General features: G+C 33.6%; 2 non-coding genes and 2 pseudogenes across 2 annotated transcripts; 2 read left to right on the forward strand and 2 right to left on the reverse strand.

Moving 5' to 3' along the window:
- Window positions 1–139: 139 nt before the first annotated feature.
- On the reverse strand, window positions 140–3,099 carry LOC119190318 (annotated as a pseudogene).
- Window positions 3,100–11,607: 8,508 nt separating this feature from the next.
- Window positions 11,608–11,679, forward strand: Trnap-ugg. The gene has a single exon. It is a non-coding gene; the product is annotated as a tRNA-Pro (tRNA).
- A 684-nt stretch (window positions 11,680–12,363) lies between these two features.
- LOC119190251 overlaps window positions 12,364–16,111 on the reverse strand; it is a 5,766-nt pseudogene continuing 2,018 nt past the window's right edge.
- Window positions 13,938–14,009, forward strand: Trnap-agg. Its single transcript has one exon. It is a non-coding gene; the product is annotated as a tRNA-Pro (tRNA).

Raw genomic sequence — 16,111 nt, forward strand, 5'->3', positions numbered from 1 at the left:
GAAATTGACATTGATGAGGAATCAGGCAACAGTGAAGATGAGGGAGAAGATGAACCTGTGCAAAAAAAAGATATTCCAGCTGCAGTGTTCGGAGGGTTGATGAAAGAAGATTAATAATGTATTTGAAGAAAATTACATGTTTCAGTAATAAATCAACCTTTTAATTCAAAGCTTAGATATATTATACACAAGCTATTAATATTTACAACAGAAATCACAGAACACTTTTTGTTTCATTATTACTAATATTATGTTTCAAATAAATACAAGCAAGTATAACATAGATTACATAACAGATACTTCGTTAGTGCATTTACAATAAAGAAAACAAACATTTGTTACTTGCATAATTTCATTGCAAACAAATATGTGGCTCTGATGTGAGAAAATCATGTAAAGTATTTTAAAATCAGAATAACAAATAAAATGTATAAACTTTATATTATATCTCTGGGAGGCGTAATGAAATGTAACGAATTGGAGTACATATTTTGGTGTTCAGAGTAATTAAAAATACTAACATCATTGTGGACACCTCCAAACATAATCAATTCTCCATTCCCTTTCACTAATGAGTACATAACTAATTCTTCCGAGCTCCAGTCATTTCTCCCAAGCGGGGGCATAACCAAGACACATAGTTCAGGGAATTCCCATTTACTACAGTAGAAATATCCAAAACATGCATACTCAATGTATTCCTTTTAATCTTCTTCACTGCTGGCTGCCTTTGTTGAGGGTTATCTGGTGGCGGAAGTTGTTCTCTTCTATTCTCTAAGTGGGCAATTTGCCTCTGATTAATGAGATCATTTTCAGGTGGGGAATTGTGAATAGATGAATCGCAAGCAAACGCCGCCATTCTGTATTTATTAGCTTCTTGCAATTGTCGTACTATTTTCATTCCCTTGTTCTGAAAATTAAATACAAATATAAATCACATTATCCCCTTTCTTTTCTCACTTTTCTTTGTGGTACATAATACACATAGTTATAGTATGTCTACAGAATTAAAAAAATAGACAACCTATCTTTTCATTGTGTTTTAACCATTAGGTATGGTTTGTTCATAGTGTATGTTGGCCTATTCAGTACCTTTTGTACAATTACTTTTTTTAATAAATCAAATAAGGTAATATGGTATTAAAGTGACAATTTGAGCATTAAAACAAGCAATAAAACTATATTTAATAAGTAAGAACAAAACTCCTGATAATACTATTTGCTATAACATGCATTACACTTACACCCATGCAATGTTGAATGGTTTTGGTTAGACTTATATGTTATAATTTTGGAAACTTATTTGAAAATTCATAATTTGTTCATATTCCTGGCATTATTTTTTTTATTGTTACATTAATGGTGCAAACTACAATTCACAAAGTATGAAAAGTAAAATAAAGAGTCAATACATACTTTATTTTTGTTTCTCTTCAAGGCCAGATCTTTAGTAGCAAACTCTAAATTATTGCCTGTATTGCGTGATTCACTACTTGGTCCAGCTTGGTGATTTTTATTATCTGAATTATTTTCTTTACAAGCTACTGAATTGTGAGATCTGTCTTCATTACTAGGTCCAGCTACTGGTTCTTGATTTGGAGTGTTTTGGCCCTGTCTAGGAGGATGAGAACGCCTTGGTAAAACACCTCGTCTGCCATTGATATTTTGGTCTCTATCTAGGGGTCTCTGCAGACTTTGCTCTACTCTAACTGACACAGGTGGGCCTTCAGCCCTATTCATAGCAGACAAACGGACTGCTGATGTAACCAAAGGTTTAGCCCCATTCCACTCGCGGATTTCTGCTTCTGCTTAGGCTGACAACTTTATCTCCCACTCTACATGCTGGATTGCACCAAATATTAGCTGAAGCCCATTCTTTATTTTTCACAGCTAATTCTTTCCATGTCCATGTTGGACCTTTCATTGTAAGTATCCAACAATCACTATACACAAAACGATTATGCAGAGTTTGCACTCCTCCCAAAAGCATTAGTCTTTCAGAGTCCAATTGAATAAGGGATTGAGCATATCTAGGGAAGGCCTTGGTTTAGTTGTTGCTTGCTTTCTCCAGTTAAGTGTGGGTATATCTAGCACCCACACATCATTTGAGCATTGTATCTGATTGTTCTGAACAGCTGACATCACAAGCCCACCAAACACAACCATTTCATCATCCTTTACACAGGTGCCAGAATGTCCAGCCATAGGTGGGGACAGTTAGTTGCATTTATTAATACCCATTTATTTGTATTAACACAGTAAAAATGTATTTCATTGAACATTGTCATGTTTTGATAATATTGGGAGAGTGAGGGATATGTCCAACCTCCAAACACTATGAGGCAGTCTTTATAATGTACCATTGATGTGTAAGCTTTGGGAACTGGATATGTACCTGTGGCTAGTGGTCTCACCCATTGCCTTAAGGATAGATCAAATCTCCAAAGATCATTGAATGAAGTGGAATTGGTGGTACAGCCCCCAAAAATATACATATTATTTTCAAGAACACAAGCTGCATGCGAAAATCGTTTTGTTATGGTTGGTACCATATCTGTTGGGCCTACATTTTTCCAAATGATATTAAATTCTCCCACAGCCTTTAAGAGTTTTACAGACGTGTTGTGTAAAACGTCTGAAAAAATATTAAAATGTAATACATATTATATTATTAATATACTTATGTGGTACTCTTTTGTAACATATTTTATAGAAAGAAATAATATATCATAATATAATGACTTATGTATAATCTACTTACTTTGAGCACAAATATACCATCTTTTGCAAACGATCATACAATTTTGCAGGTCCTTGTATGGGGGTAAAAAGCCTAAAATGAATTCCAACACTTCATCAGGAAGATCTTCAATTGTGCTCCGCAACGTCTGATCTCGTAGAGATTTATGGATTACGTCCATATTTCTGATGGCCTGTTATTTAATAACTGCTGTGTTTTCATATCATATTATCATTAATGTAATTCATCCGCAAACCATCTGTAATCCAAGATCGAAAACATTGAAAGCCATTTATTGCACGGAGTGACTGAAATGAATAGTGATTGTGACAATGACAGATTTGACAATGACAGTTTTATGGTAACTGTCTAGAGCTCAGAACAATGACAAGCACTAGAGACTAGAACAAGAAGCACTATTTTGGAGACCTCACACCACACTTAAACATCCTAAGACAATTATAATAATATATATGGAAAGTAAATACCTACCGATGTAGACATAAAATTTTTAAATATTATTCTCTTTCTAGCTAAGCGTTCTAAAAATGACTGCTTCAATTCACTTAGAAAGACGTTTGTCTAGATAGGTATTCTGTGTGCGCACTCCATTCTTTTTTCTAACTTCGTGGTCCGAAGTCTATAGAGTATACGGCGAGCCTTATACATCTGGAAATTCTATTTCTGTATTTAGAATCCACAAAACACTCCGGACGCCATACAAATTGCCATTGCCCGACACACATGATAAATTTTTCCATAAGTGACTAATTTCTAATTTCACAAAACGATATGTTTATGAAAAGACGGACGCGACGGTGAGAATTCTGAATTCAGATTTTCAAAGTATTTTTTAAAACATGACAATTTTCAATAAAAATCTTTTTAATGTGTTACATACAAATATATCATACTTCTCATTTTACTTATATAAATGCGAATGGTCGTGAAAATGTTTGGATTTTTATTATTTGTATGAAGTACCTAATCACAATAATCATTAAACGAATTTGAATTGAAATTTGCCACAGGGACAAACAATGTCCTTGCTTTAAATATTCCGATAATAATTTACACTCCAATTACTGGTTATTTTTTTAGTAGGAAAGGATTCTTAGGCGGGCAAATCCATAAGCAACGCTTAGTAAGTTTTAATAAGTGCAACAAACAGTTCACCACTAATTACTGCACAAACGGCACGTGTGAAAGTATTGAAATGGTTATGTTTGATGGGCTCTGGCTAGCGGCTGTTCAGAACAATCGGATACAATGTTTTTATAAATTATGTATGGGTGTCTAATATTCTCACATCTAACTAGAAAAAGCAAACAACAACTAAAACAAGACTTTCCCTTATGTGTTTGTTTTTGTTTTTTAAACAGTGATTGCTGGATACTTACAATCAAAAGTCAAACATGGACATAAAAAGAAATAAATGCAAAAAAATAAGAATGGATTGCAGCTTATATTAAGTGCAATCAAAAAAGAGTGGAAGATAAAGTTGCCAACCTGAGCACTAGCAGAAATGCAAGGAATAGGCCGAAAACTTTAAACAAATTAACAATTATAGAGACATAACTTTTCAATCGAAAATAAATGTGGAAGCAAGATGATACTAGAAATATAAATAAATACAATAAAATTTCACGTAATCGAAATATGAACTCCGTAAATTTAATTCTAAGCGGCGATAGCCTAGTTGGGTGTGGAACGGACTGCCAAGACGAATGTCCGCAGGTTCAAATCCCAAGGGCACACACCTCTTGCCTTTTAAAAATTATGTGTGTATTCTTTGTGAATTTATCGTTCGCTATAACGGTGAAGGAAAACATCGTGAGGAAACCTGCACATCTGAGAAGTTCTCTATAGGAATTTTAGAAGGTGTGTGAATTCTACCAATCCGCACTAGGCCAGCGTGGTGGACTAAGGCCTAATCCCTCTCAGTAGTAGAGGAGGCTTGTGCTCAGCAGTGGGCAAGTATATAATACAGGGCTGATATTATTATTAAATTTAATAAAATATACGTTTACATGTGATAAATCCTATAAAAGTGAAATATACGTCTACTTATTGGCGTAAAATAAAATTAATAAAACGGAATGGATTACGCATATAAAAACGCTGTTCAATGTTATTCATGAATAAATTTTATCTGAGAAATTCACTTATTCACTCACAAAAAAATTCAGCATATGTATGAAGTAATGCCACATATATTGGGATCCGGAGCATTTCCATTTCGTAATTCGGAATGCATTTCCGGATGTATACGCCCGGCCAAAAGGTCGACCGCACTCTGTTATCTATACTCTGTAGTCTATGATAGAGGCTGTATGGCTGAGAGCCTTTGCCTTCTCCTTAAGGAGTAAATCAAACCAAAAAAAAAAAGTCTACGACAGAGGAGCCAAGGAATTAGGACTTGAGCGCGAATATTCAAAGTTTTACCGCACTTAGTGGAAATTATATTCTTATTAGATACCAACATCGACAATGAATAAACTATGTTTTGTTGCTTAACATATTATTGTTTTCTGTGAGCAAGATTATCTAAAGCAATGTTAATTATATACTTAAAGTTTCAGTGTTTTATTTGCCCAAGTTTTGACAGATAACCTAGAAAGACCCAGTATCAAAGTAAAAACATTGAGTAATAAAAACATTGGGTGTTTATTTATTATTAACTGTGAGATATGCAGCTACTTATTCAGGCCAGCCCTTTAATAGATAAGCTGAAACACTGGCATCGAGCTATATCTTTCAATGAAATTAAATTAACGACATCACAAAAGGTTACATTTTATATATTTTTTCAAGATATTGGTATAATATCACGTACAGTGATAAATTTATGTATTTTATTAATGTGATTTATTAACTTCTATTTTACCCATTCATAATACCGTAATTTTCTTTTATAAATATGTTGTATCTTAAGTATTCTATGGAATTGTGATAAAGGTTTATTTATAATTTCCATTCACTACTTACAACAAATTTGACCTTATGGTACGTGAATAATATAATAGACAAAAGCCCAAATTAGTAGATTATATATTAGTATATTATGGTAAGCTAATTTCAGTGTATGACAATATTAAATTATAATTTGTTATTTTTTTATAGGTTGTGTTATGGAGTATAGGTGTTGTTGGAACAAGTGCGGTAGTGGTGGGTGTGCTTTCGAGGTATCTCGCGAGGAAACGGGCAAAACCTATCATTAACCCAAGAATCCAAAGGGCAATAAACAAAAGAATATCCCGAATCGGCGGAGTCCCAATGGTGGTGAGATACTTCATTCATCAGAGTTCATTTCATTGGCTCTGGTAGTAAATTGTTCATATTGAATATTTTATTTATTGTAATGTTTATATTTATTAAAAGTGATTGACTTAACTCTAGATGTATTCCTTATAAGTGTGCCTTTGGATAATTCACAGATAAGATTTTTTTATATAACATACTATGAGACAAATCCTGTGTGATAATGAATATTGCAATAAAATATTTATAGATCTGTTTTGACCTTGCATTCTATATTTATTACTAAACTGTAACATTTAGTATAAGATTGTTTAAGTAACCCTCATGTTACAATGTAAAGATTCTCTATCATTTAAAATAATCAATTGAAATATGGACCTATAAAAATTTCTCATTATGTTACATAAGTATTTTCCATGCTGTCCCCTTATGACCATAAAGGCTGCAAAGTTTTCACAACATTGGGAGAAAAGTAATAATATAAAATACCTTTATAGAATCTGAAAAATTGATTTAATTCAATGTCTAACATTCACATAAACATAAGACATCATTATTTTCCAAGCCTCAAGCAATCTTTCAATGTATAGCCAGGGTATTTTAGAACTAGACTAGATTTGATTACTGTTTATTTATTACATTTTCAGGAATGGGCTCGGTGGCCAGCAGTGGTGGACGTAGCAGTCCACTGGGATTCAGTGAGCGACTCTCACTTGCATCTGGTTCTATTGGATCGGTGCAGGAGATGCAGCTCCTTTGTCACCACAACAACTCGGAGTTATGGGTAAGTGGATATTTAAATGAAAATATATTGTCGTAATTTCATTTTTAAGTTCATATGGTAGGTACAGGATCATGTGGAATGTTTAACTTCTTTTAAAAAGGAAAGAAAAAATCTGTCTTACTTTTTAGTTAGATTAAATATACGTTATAAATTATTCTAGTACTAGTTCAAAAAGATATATATTTATACTTTTACAAAAATACAAATAAATATTATATCTACTGCACTCACTACCAAAAAAAATGTTTAATAATTTGACTAGATTGAAAATAGCGCCATCTATCGTTGAGTAGCAAAAGGTGTGAAAATCCTTTTTATTAGAATATTGTAAGGAAAATAAATGTGTTTATCATTAAAGCGGCCCATGTTTAACTGTCGAACAGTACACTGTTCGACAGTTAAATATTAGCCGCGTAGTACTACAGTACTCTGCATAAATTTATTGCGAAAAGATAAGATACATTTCAATTATTAAAACCAAAATTGCACGACACGAAGTATCGATAACAAGTGACAGTAACACTTAGTAATATGGTAATTAACACTAAACAATAGTTGGCGAACTTAGATATTTTAACTTAGATAAATGTTTTTGTTTTACGGTAAAAAAATTAGAGTAGAATTTAATAAAGGCTAAAAGTTTAAATTATAGGGGTTTTAATAATTTTTTTAAAGCGCCATCTATTATCCAATAGCCGAACCAAAAGATCAAGTCTTTATGTAAATTTATAATAGTACAACCATATTCAACTATGTGGCGCTGTATTTTATTTTATTTTCATGAATTAACCATTTTAAGGTATCGGAAAATATTATGTAAATATTTTTGCTACCATGTAATATTATTTATGAATGATTTGTAAACCCGCCTTCATTTGTCACTATTAATCTATCTGTAATGCTGAGTTATTATTTAGCGTAGATGAAGGGTTTTAAAAATTATAAAAAGGCTTGTCGTGATCTGAGAACATAACATATTATATAAGAAAAAAATTAATCACACAATGCTTAATAATAAGAAAATTACCCTACTTCGGCAGTCGGTTAAAATACAGATTCGTTGCATTAGTTTCAACAATCCATCCCAAGTCTGAAGTCGCAACAAGACATATATGAGTACTGTTATTACATCTCTATTTTTATTTGACGCGTCAAACGCGAAATTGATATATTGCCCCTGTTGATTCAGGAGTCACCTTGCACCCACAGCGTGCATTAGCGCAAAAAAGTGACGCAATGCCAATTGTCAATCGAGTGGTCAAAACGTTTCTTGTTAACTAGGCTCGGTAAAGTGGAATGAATTCTTTGCGAAATTAGAAGAATTACACAGATGATCAAAATATGCCAAGACGTTCGTGCTGTGACTGTATCGTGTTCGCGATAATTGTTATTTATCGATATTCTTATTTGTTTTTGCTTATTGTCTTTTACTGGTCACGATCTTTATCTAGTCAATTATTTATTTGGAATTTGAATGCCGTGAGTAATATAATGAATTTCATTGACGACACACGTATAGTAATGTTCTAAACTCTAATAGTATGAAAAAATGTTAGGAATCCATGCCTTATCTAGACTTATATCCAACGTGATGGAAATAAATGCTGTAACTCTCGAAATAATTTGGTTATAAACGATTATCTCATAAGTTATTTATTTTTTTGCAAATCTTTATTTAACGATCTTCATCTTTTTTTTACGAGGATATCGCTTTATATGTCTGCTTTCATTAGTGTGAACACTTAATTTAATACTTAAAAATATTTTTTTAATAACACTCTAGTCGACAATAAACTATTTAGTTTATCTACATTATGTGACACCAAAAGTATGAGGTCCGCTTCGCACATACACCGACAAAACATAGTGTACATCTTCTCTAACTCCACAGTCGGAGCAGTTTCGTGAGTGACTCCCGCACAAGATGTTTAAACATATTTGTCGGAATGTGCCCAAAGCAAATTCTCATCGCAGCCATTTAGTAATTTCATAAATTCGTAGAATTACTTTTTTACTACATCCAATAGCCTTGGTGGTCTTGTCCTTGATGGAAGTGTATCGCGACTCGGAAATTATAAAAGGACAATGCCCAAAACCAGGCTATCTTTGCGTCAGTCATGCGTCTTAACCAAATATTCACAAAAAATCATCATTTGAATTATTACTTCATTTGTATTTATTTCAGTCATAAGCGAATGGGGGTTTAAAAGATATGAAAAAGTTGTTTAATTGTTGCAAATGAAACACCGGATAATGTACTGCCAATATGGCGAATTGATACCAATTCATAACAAATTCCCTTTTAAATGGAATAAAAAAGGAAATATTATGTACAATAAATGTGCCCGTACTTGAATCTATAATATATGTATTAAATATATTATTCATCTCAAATATATTGTTATAAAATAATATATTTTACTTAATAATTATGACCAAACTCCAAATAGCGGCTAAAAAAAGAGAAAATATTAATTGTTCCAAAAACAAACAAATAGCGACTTGTCGTTGCATTGACAGAAATACAATAGTCGGCTAAAACATGTCTGGATTTTATTTTTAATTAATGAATATATGGGTTCAGATTTTTATTACACTGGCAACTGAAATTAATGACGTTTGGCACTACAGATTTGTTTGAATGTTAAATCATTAAAATATTTTAATATATTTTATCTTACTAAAGATCGTAGTGTTTTTCTTACGTATTGTTGAGTCGAAAAATACTCTTTTAAAAAACAACATGAATAGTGTGCGTTTCGAACTTTGAGACGGAAGGCTTTTAGTAAGCAACACAATATCGTCTAGAGCCTAGACCCAGGACGGTTAATCGAGACGGCATATCCCGGCGGTGTATTGACTGCACCTTTGCGGCGCTACAGCAAAGATAAGTTTATTCCTTGGACGAGCTGTCCAGTTTGTAAGTTATGTAGATTATTATTAACATACCCACAATGTGGGAAATATTTTGCCAAAGTTAAAGAAAACAGTTTAACAATAATAATAATCTGAACATGTTTACTAAACTTCTACATTATATTTTAGGTTTCAAGGCTGGAATGAGTTTGTGCTGCCTGCTGGAGATCAGCTAATAGAGAGGTTCACAGACAAAAACATGACATGACCCGACCAGCGCTGCAAGAAGTCATTCACTCACTTCAGGAGTATATATAAACGTGCTGCAGCTACATCAAATTCTTCTTTTTATTTTTGGATGCCAAGAATATATACCTCTATTAAAAATATACATCTATATAAAAATATGCATCGGATTTAGTATTTCTGGTTTTATTTTTCTTTCCCTATGATAATTAACTATTAGCCTAATAAGGCTGTGAAGTGAGTTCCTGGGTTCGATTTCCAGACCAAGCAACATTTTATCTCGGTATTTTTAACATGAGTTGCCTGGGATCGGAATCGTCCAAATAGGGTTGGCGTCAGGCCATAAAAACTAAGCTGGATCTATTCTACAATATGTGTTGACGCCATATTGGAGTGAGATAATGGTAGGTGGAAATAAAGATTAGGTAATCCATGTAATAGAATAAGTCGTAAGTCAGAAAAACATATACACAAAAGGTCAGGTAACATATGTATGCTCCGTGAAAAACTAATATTCCGCCATTCTATGTTAGAAGTTTTATTGGAGTTTCGTCTTATCAGATATTTTAGTACCTATCAGTTGCTTATGAGGGCGATTAAAGCTAGGTGAAAAGACCGTCCACTAATCGCTTATAGCAATAACCAGTAGGTACTGCAATATAGAACTTAATCAGGCACATAGGTACTTTCTACCTTACATTATTGCAGTCCATACTTAACCTCAAAATAACCGCGCTATAAAAATTCTGATTACTCCGAACTCCCATCGAATATCTAATTGTTTTCAATTTGTATAAAAATTACGATATATTCCCCATAGTTTTGTGAAGGTTTTGTACAGACGCAAGCGTAGCCCAACTCTCATACAAAAATGGGCATTCTCCTTTATAGTACTTATATTTTGTTAATTTTATCGATGCTGAAACTACAACACGTTTTACTCTTTTTCCTTATTTCTGGTGTATGTATCATGAGAGATCATCATGCCTTTGCATTTAACTACAAAACATGCGATAAATGTATGGGTAAATTTTTACTATGTATAAGGAGAAATTATTTACCTGTTACTTATTACCAAATGACAGGACAGCGGCAAGCTGCATATCAAATAGTAGAACCTCGTCCCCTGATATTGATACCAATGTTAATTTAGATAAGTAATAAATAAAAATATGTGAAATTAAAAATGTATATAAACTTATACATGAAATATGTTAGGACAGTGCAAAGCACATCGAGGTATCGTCAGTTTTTGACCTTATAAGGGTATTACCATAATACCAACAGTACAACTTTGTTTTTTTATTTAGGTTTTCTAGTAAGAAAGTGGCATCACCTTTCTATTAAGCTGGTCATTTATGCTGAGTATAGATGTTGAACGCGCCCGGAACATCTAAATACCAAATTATATAGCCGGATGAAATGTATTTGCTCCGTTGATTATCATATTGACTCACATAATATTACGAAGACAAGTATTATCATGGTGAAGTCAAATAAGTACCTATTAAGATAATTCAGTTTGGTACAAATTTAAAAAATACTGTGCAATGTTTCCCTTATTATTTTATGATCCAATAAAATGACAGTGTAATGAATATTCGTCTACATTTTATAAAGTGGTATATTTTACTTTGCCACGGTCGTTAGTGTTGTATGACGTGTAACATAGTGTTTATCTGAAGGTCAGTCGATAGCAATATTCGACAAGTACCATCACGGCTCGTTGGTCTAGGGGTATGATTCTCGCTTTGGGTGCGAGAGGTCCCGGGTTCAAATCCCGGACGAGCCCGGTTTTTTTCCTCTAATTTATTTTATTTGTTAGTAATAATAAAGACTGTTGCTATATTATAAGTGAATATAAATGATGACGGATGGACCATGATAAAATATGACAGTTTCTTGTACGTTCCTAAAAAGTATTTTTAGTGTAAACAAGTAAGTGTATGATAAATACAAAAGTATCGTTTTATAAAAAAATCGGACTTAAGTAATTGTATTATATGTATTAAGATAGTTTAATACTTAACTATAATAATATGGTCTAATCTACTGTCGTAAAGTAGCAGAGTCAATAATCTTATTTACAAAAATCTTTATTTGAATAGTTATCACTTAAGATAAATGAGACGCATGTCTGATAGTTTATGATTATTATTTTTTCTTTTGTATCTTTCTAATAAGCTACGAATCATACCCATTACGACGAGTTATTAAATACCCTCTTTTTGTGCCACACAGTATTAATGATATCGCATTGAGTAGACTTTCGATTTGTTTCAGGTTTGCTCCGTTTATAATTGTCATTTCATACCCATATCGTAATATACAAAATATATATACTTCCCCACTGCTGAGCAATATAATCAGTATTAATACAATGCCATGTAATTCGTATAATAAAAAAAATGTGACCTTTTAAATTCTGTAAAATGGGTTAGTGAAACGTATACTATAGGTTATAAAATCCTTCAGACTAATGCGTCGCCCACGCGGCCGTGTCCTTAAGCCTGCCGAGCACGTACCGACCCACTGACACCGGCTTGGGATGACACTCGATTACCAGATAAGACGTGCGATCTATATTAGAATAGTCGACTATATCCTGCCAAGTGCGAATGCTCAACGCACTGCTGCCCCACAAACCGATCTGCTTGTTCCAGATACATATAGAACTAAGGAATTTCATTTCAATATAGCATTTAGAATGAAATTTAAAAATAAGTGAAAAGCTTCTCGAATTTGCGTTGCGTATGATAAGAAGTGATGTCACGTAGTATTTCATATGGCATGAGTAATGTTATAAGTAGTATGAGCAAGAAAATACTTCATTAATTTCATGTGTCGTTTCCTCATAAACATGGTAAAGTCATCGAAAATTATGGAGCTATAAATTTTTCCAAAAATGTGTGTGACTGCCGGCTGTGAACGTGGCTTGATGCCACAGTTTCGAACACACCGAGAGAAATGTCTGAGTGATCCGCAAATATTGGTTTTCAAGTCTGGGATCGTAACTGAAAATGTGTGGATGTTGGTCCTGAATCCTGACAGATCAACGGTGGCATATATTTTATTTATTCTTATTTTAATTTCGCTTGACGCTTGGGTGCTTACCTATTGTTATAATTATTCCTTATATTGGGCGTGTACCTACTGTTTTCTAATTAATATGTATGCCTACATGTGTATTAATGAATATATAAGCAATTCATGAATAGTTATCGTTTTTAAAAGAAGTTAGCGTAACTTAGAGATCTTAACAAAATTTACCAAAGACGAGACCTTTTTGTATATGAATTCTAACATTATTATTGTTTTCTAATTCACAAATTAACTTCGAAATTATTTAATTAGTAACTCATTTTATATCAAAGCAATCAGTGCTCCACTAAACCACTTTAGTTTGTTAGTCATTAGTCGCTGAGGAGCTTTACAAATAGACGACTCAACAGATTTGTGATAATTTATTACCGCAACTGCGTCGCAGGTGGACTTAAATTGTTTTATGTAAGACAATACGAACGATAGCACAGGGGTATCTACTATCTAATTTTGAGGCAGAAGAAATAAAGATTAGAAAATTGATTTGCATCAGACACAAAGTACATATTACAAAAACAAATACACAAAACAGACAAAATGCACTTAAAAGTATGTTTTTATGAAAAAGGCTCCAACTGAGCAATATGTTGGCAGTGAAGCCAGCGCTGGTCTTCTACTGGGCCGTTAGTTGCTCTCTCGGTGGAGCAAAAACTCTTTGCATAAAATACATAAAAATATTTTATCCATTTACAACACACATAATAAATCCCAAAATGTGTTCCACTGACGATTGTCATGTGTGTAGATTTGGCTACTGTGTAAGAGATGGCGCTAAACACAAATAATGTATAGAGTGGAACTCTTTATGTATTTTATACATTCGTTCAACTTCATTTGTATTAATTTAAAGTTATATTAATTAACGTACATTACTACATTATAATTTAAATAATATTTTTAAAACGTTACTTTTGATTTTGTACTATAATTTCAACAAGTATTACAACCGGCTCGTTGGTCTAGGGGTATGATTTTCGCTTAGGGTGCGAGAGGTCCCGGGTTCAAATCCCGGACGAGCCCAAAATATTTTTTACTTTTCGTAATTTATTAATACGAAATATCTTTGTTATCGTAAATAGTTTTTATTGTTTCATGTTTATAAAATAGGTGTAAAATAATTTAAATGACCCAACTTATAAACGAATATAATATTATACTTATCTATTCAAGTCGAGTCCGCACCAACGTTTTGCAGTCGTTTGTAAACAAACATTTTGCAACAGGACTCCCCGGGGAAGTCTCTTTCTGATCCCTTTCTTACCTCGTCTCCCCAGCTTGTAGAGAATAATTAAAGCTCCTCTATACCTTTGAGCATGTCTCAGCTGAAATCTCTTTACAAAGGGAACGTATACAGCCTCGGGTGAAAAGGGACACTATTTAAAGCGCGGTTTTCTATTTAAGTGTTCCTGTTTTTTCTACACAGTAATAAACAACACTTATTTTAAAGATTGTGACTGGTGACTCAACTGAGAAATTATTGTTTCTTCGTGACGTCATCGGTTTATTTTCGTCCGCTGTGTACCTCGTCCTGGAGGATTCTCGTTAGTCATTCGTTTCCTAATGGAGTATGTTTTTTTGTACACAATATAAAATGTGTGATCTTACTCTGGCGTATTAACTTTTCATGTACCTACCCTTATCCCATTTTAATGAGTAATGTAGATATTGGGGTTGGCGCAAGAAAGTTTTAATGTTTTTAGCTAGATTTCGGTTTCGTTTTTAATAACGCCCGCCTGCTTGATGTCCACATCTGCGCTTTGGTGGAACTAGTCTCGAAAATATTAAAAAGACAAAATCCGCGCTGTCTAGGATGTCAGGATTTCAACCAGATCCGGCTTTGTGTACTCTGCCACTAGGCCAAGGGCCGGTCATATAACAAGCATGACGTCACCAGTCGGTTATTCGCCTCTTGTACGATTATACTTATATAAATGGGACATGAGCCGGCAATCTACTTTACCAAGAGTAATTTAATTGTTAAATATTTCATCAGTGGGAGGACGTAAATTTTCTTTCGCATTAATAAAGAAAACTAATCCAATATATCTTTATGTAAATACGATTACTATTACCATATTTGCAGTTTGAACTACAGGTCTTTAATAGTTTGAACGTAATTATAATGTATGGGTTTTAAATACATTTCCACCATATATTCAACTTTTTCTCATCAGTCGTCGACAACGGGTTCGTCGGAATTTGAGATGTTCTATTGCAAGAAATGCCTTAGAGCTCATATTATTATGTCAGTATCCCGACGACATGCTGAAAGGGTCAACGGCCAATGTCAAATAAAAATGTAGCTTTGGCTACAGGCTCGATTACTTTTGACTGTACCCGGCACAGGTCTTGCTAAGGAAGCAGTTTAAATTATGCATTGTGTTGCAGGCACCGAATCGCAAACCCCTTTCTCTTGATTTATGTGACGTTGGCCCGTGCCCCGAGCCCATTCCGATTCCTACTCAGTTGAACTGTTAAAAACTTTTATATCACCATCTTATTGCGCTAGCTCGTTCCCGCCATCTGACGTCTTCCGTAAATTATTTGAAAGAAAATAAAGGAAAAATACAATCAGAGTTTTAACAATTTCAGCACTATTACAATGATGCTAATGAAGGCAATAAAAATAAAATCTATTCTTGATATTTTATCTAAGATGTTTCTAACTACTTATTATAATTAATTACGTGTAACTAGCCCCACCAATATTGACAAATGTCTATTGTTTTACGTTCACTACTCTGGTAAACATGTGTTCGTGGACTTTAATTAGTGATCATAACAATTTCATGTGTTTGGCAGGCCCACGGTTTACATTTAGGTCAAATATAAATCCATAATCAAAAATGGGCACGTAATCTATCTTCAATAAAGTTTAACAATGTTTGCAGTGCTTTTACGATCTCGTTTCAGTTTACCTTAGTCCCGGTTCTTACACCATAGCATAGCGAAATGTTTTCTTTTATGAGGCATTGTGCGTGGGCTAAGCCCTCTCCACCGACATAAACTCAAGGCGTTGCCTCCATGGACGCTACTGCAAGACGTCTCGTAATGGTTCCACGCCTTTAAGTCCTACAGGTAGTAGTTAGAATGTACGACGATTATGAAATGCCAATTTCGTG

The sequence above is a fragment of the Manduca sexta genome, chromosome 23 (assembly GCF_014839805.1).
Source record: "Manduca sexta isolate Smith_Timp_Sample1 chromosome 23, JHU_Msex_v1.0, whole genome shotgun sequence".
In the NCBI taxonomy this organism is placed as follows: Eukaryota; Metazoa; Arthropoda; class Insecta; order Lepidoptera; family Sphingidae; genus Manduca; species Manduca sexta.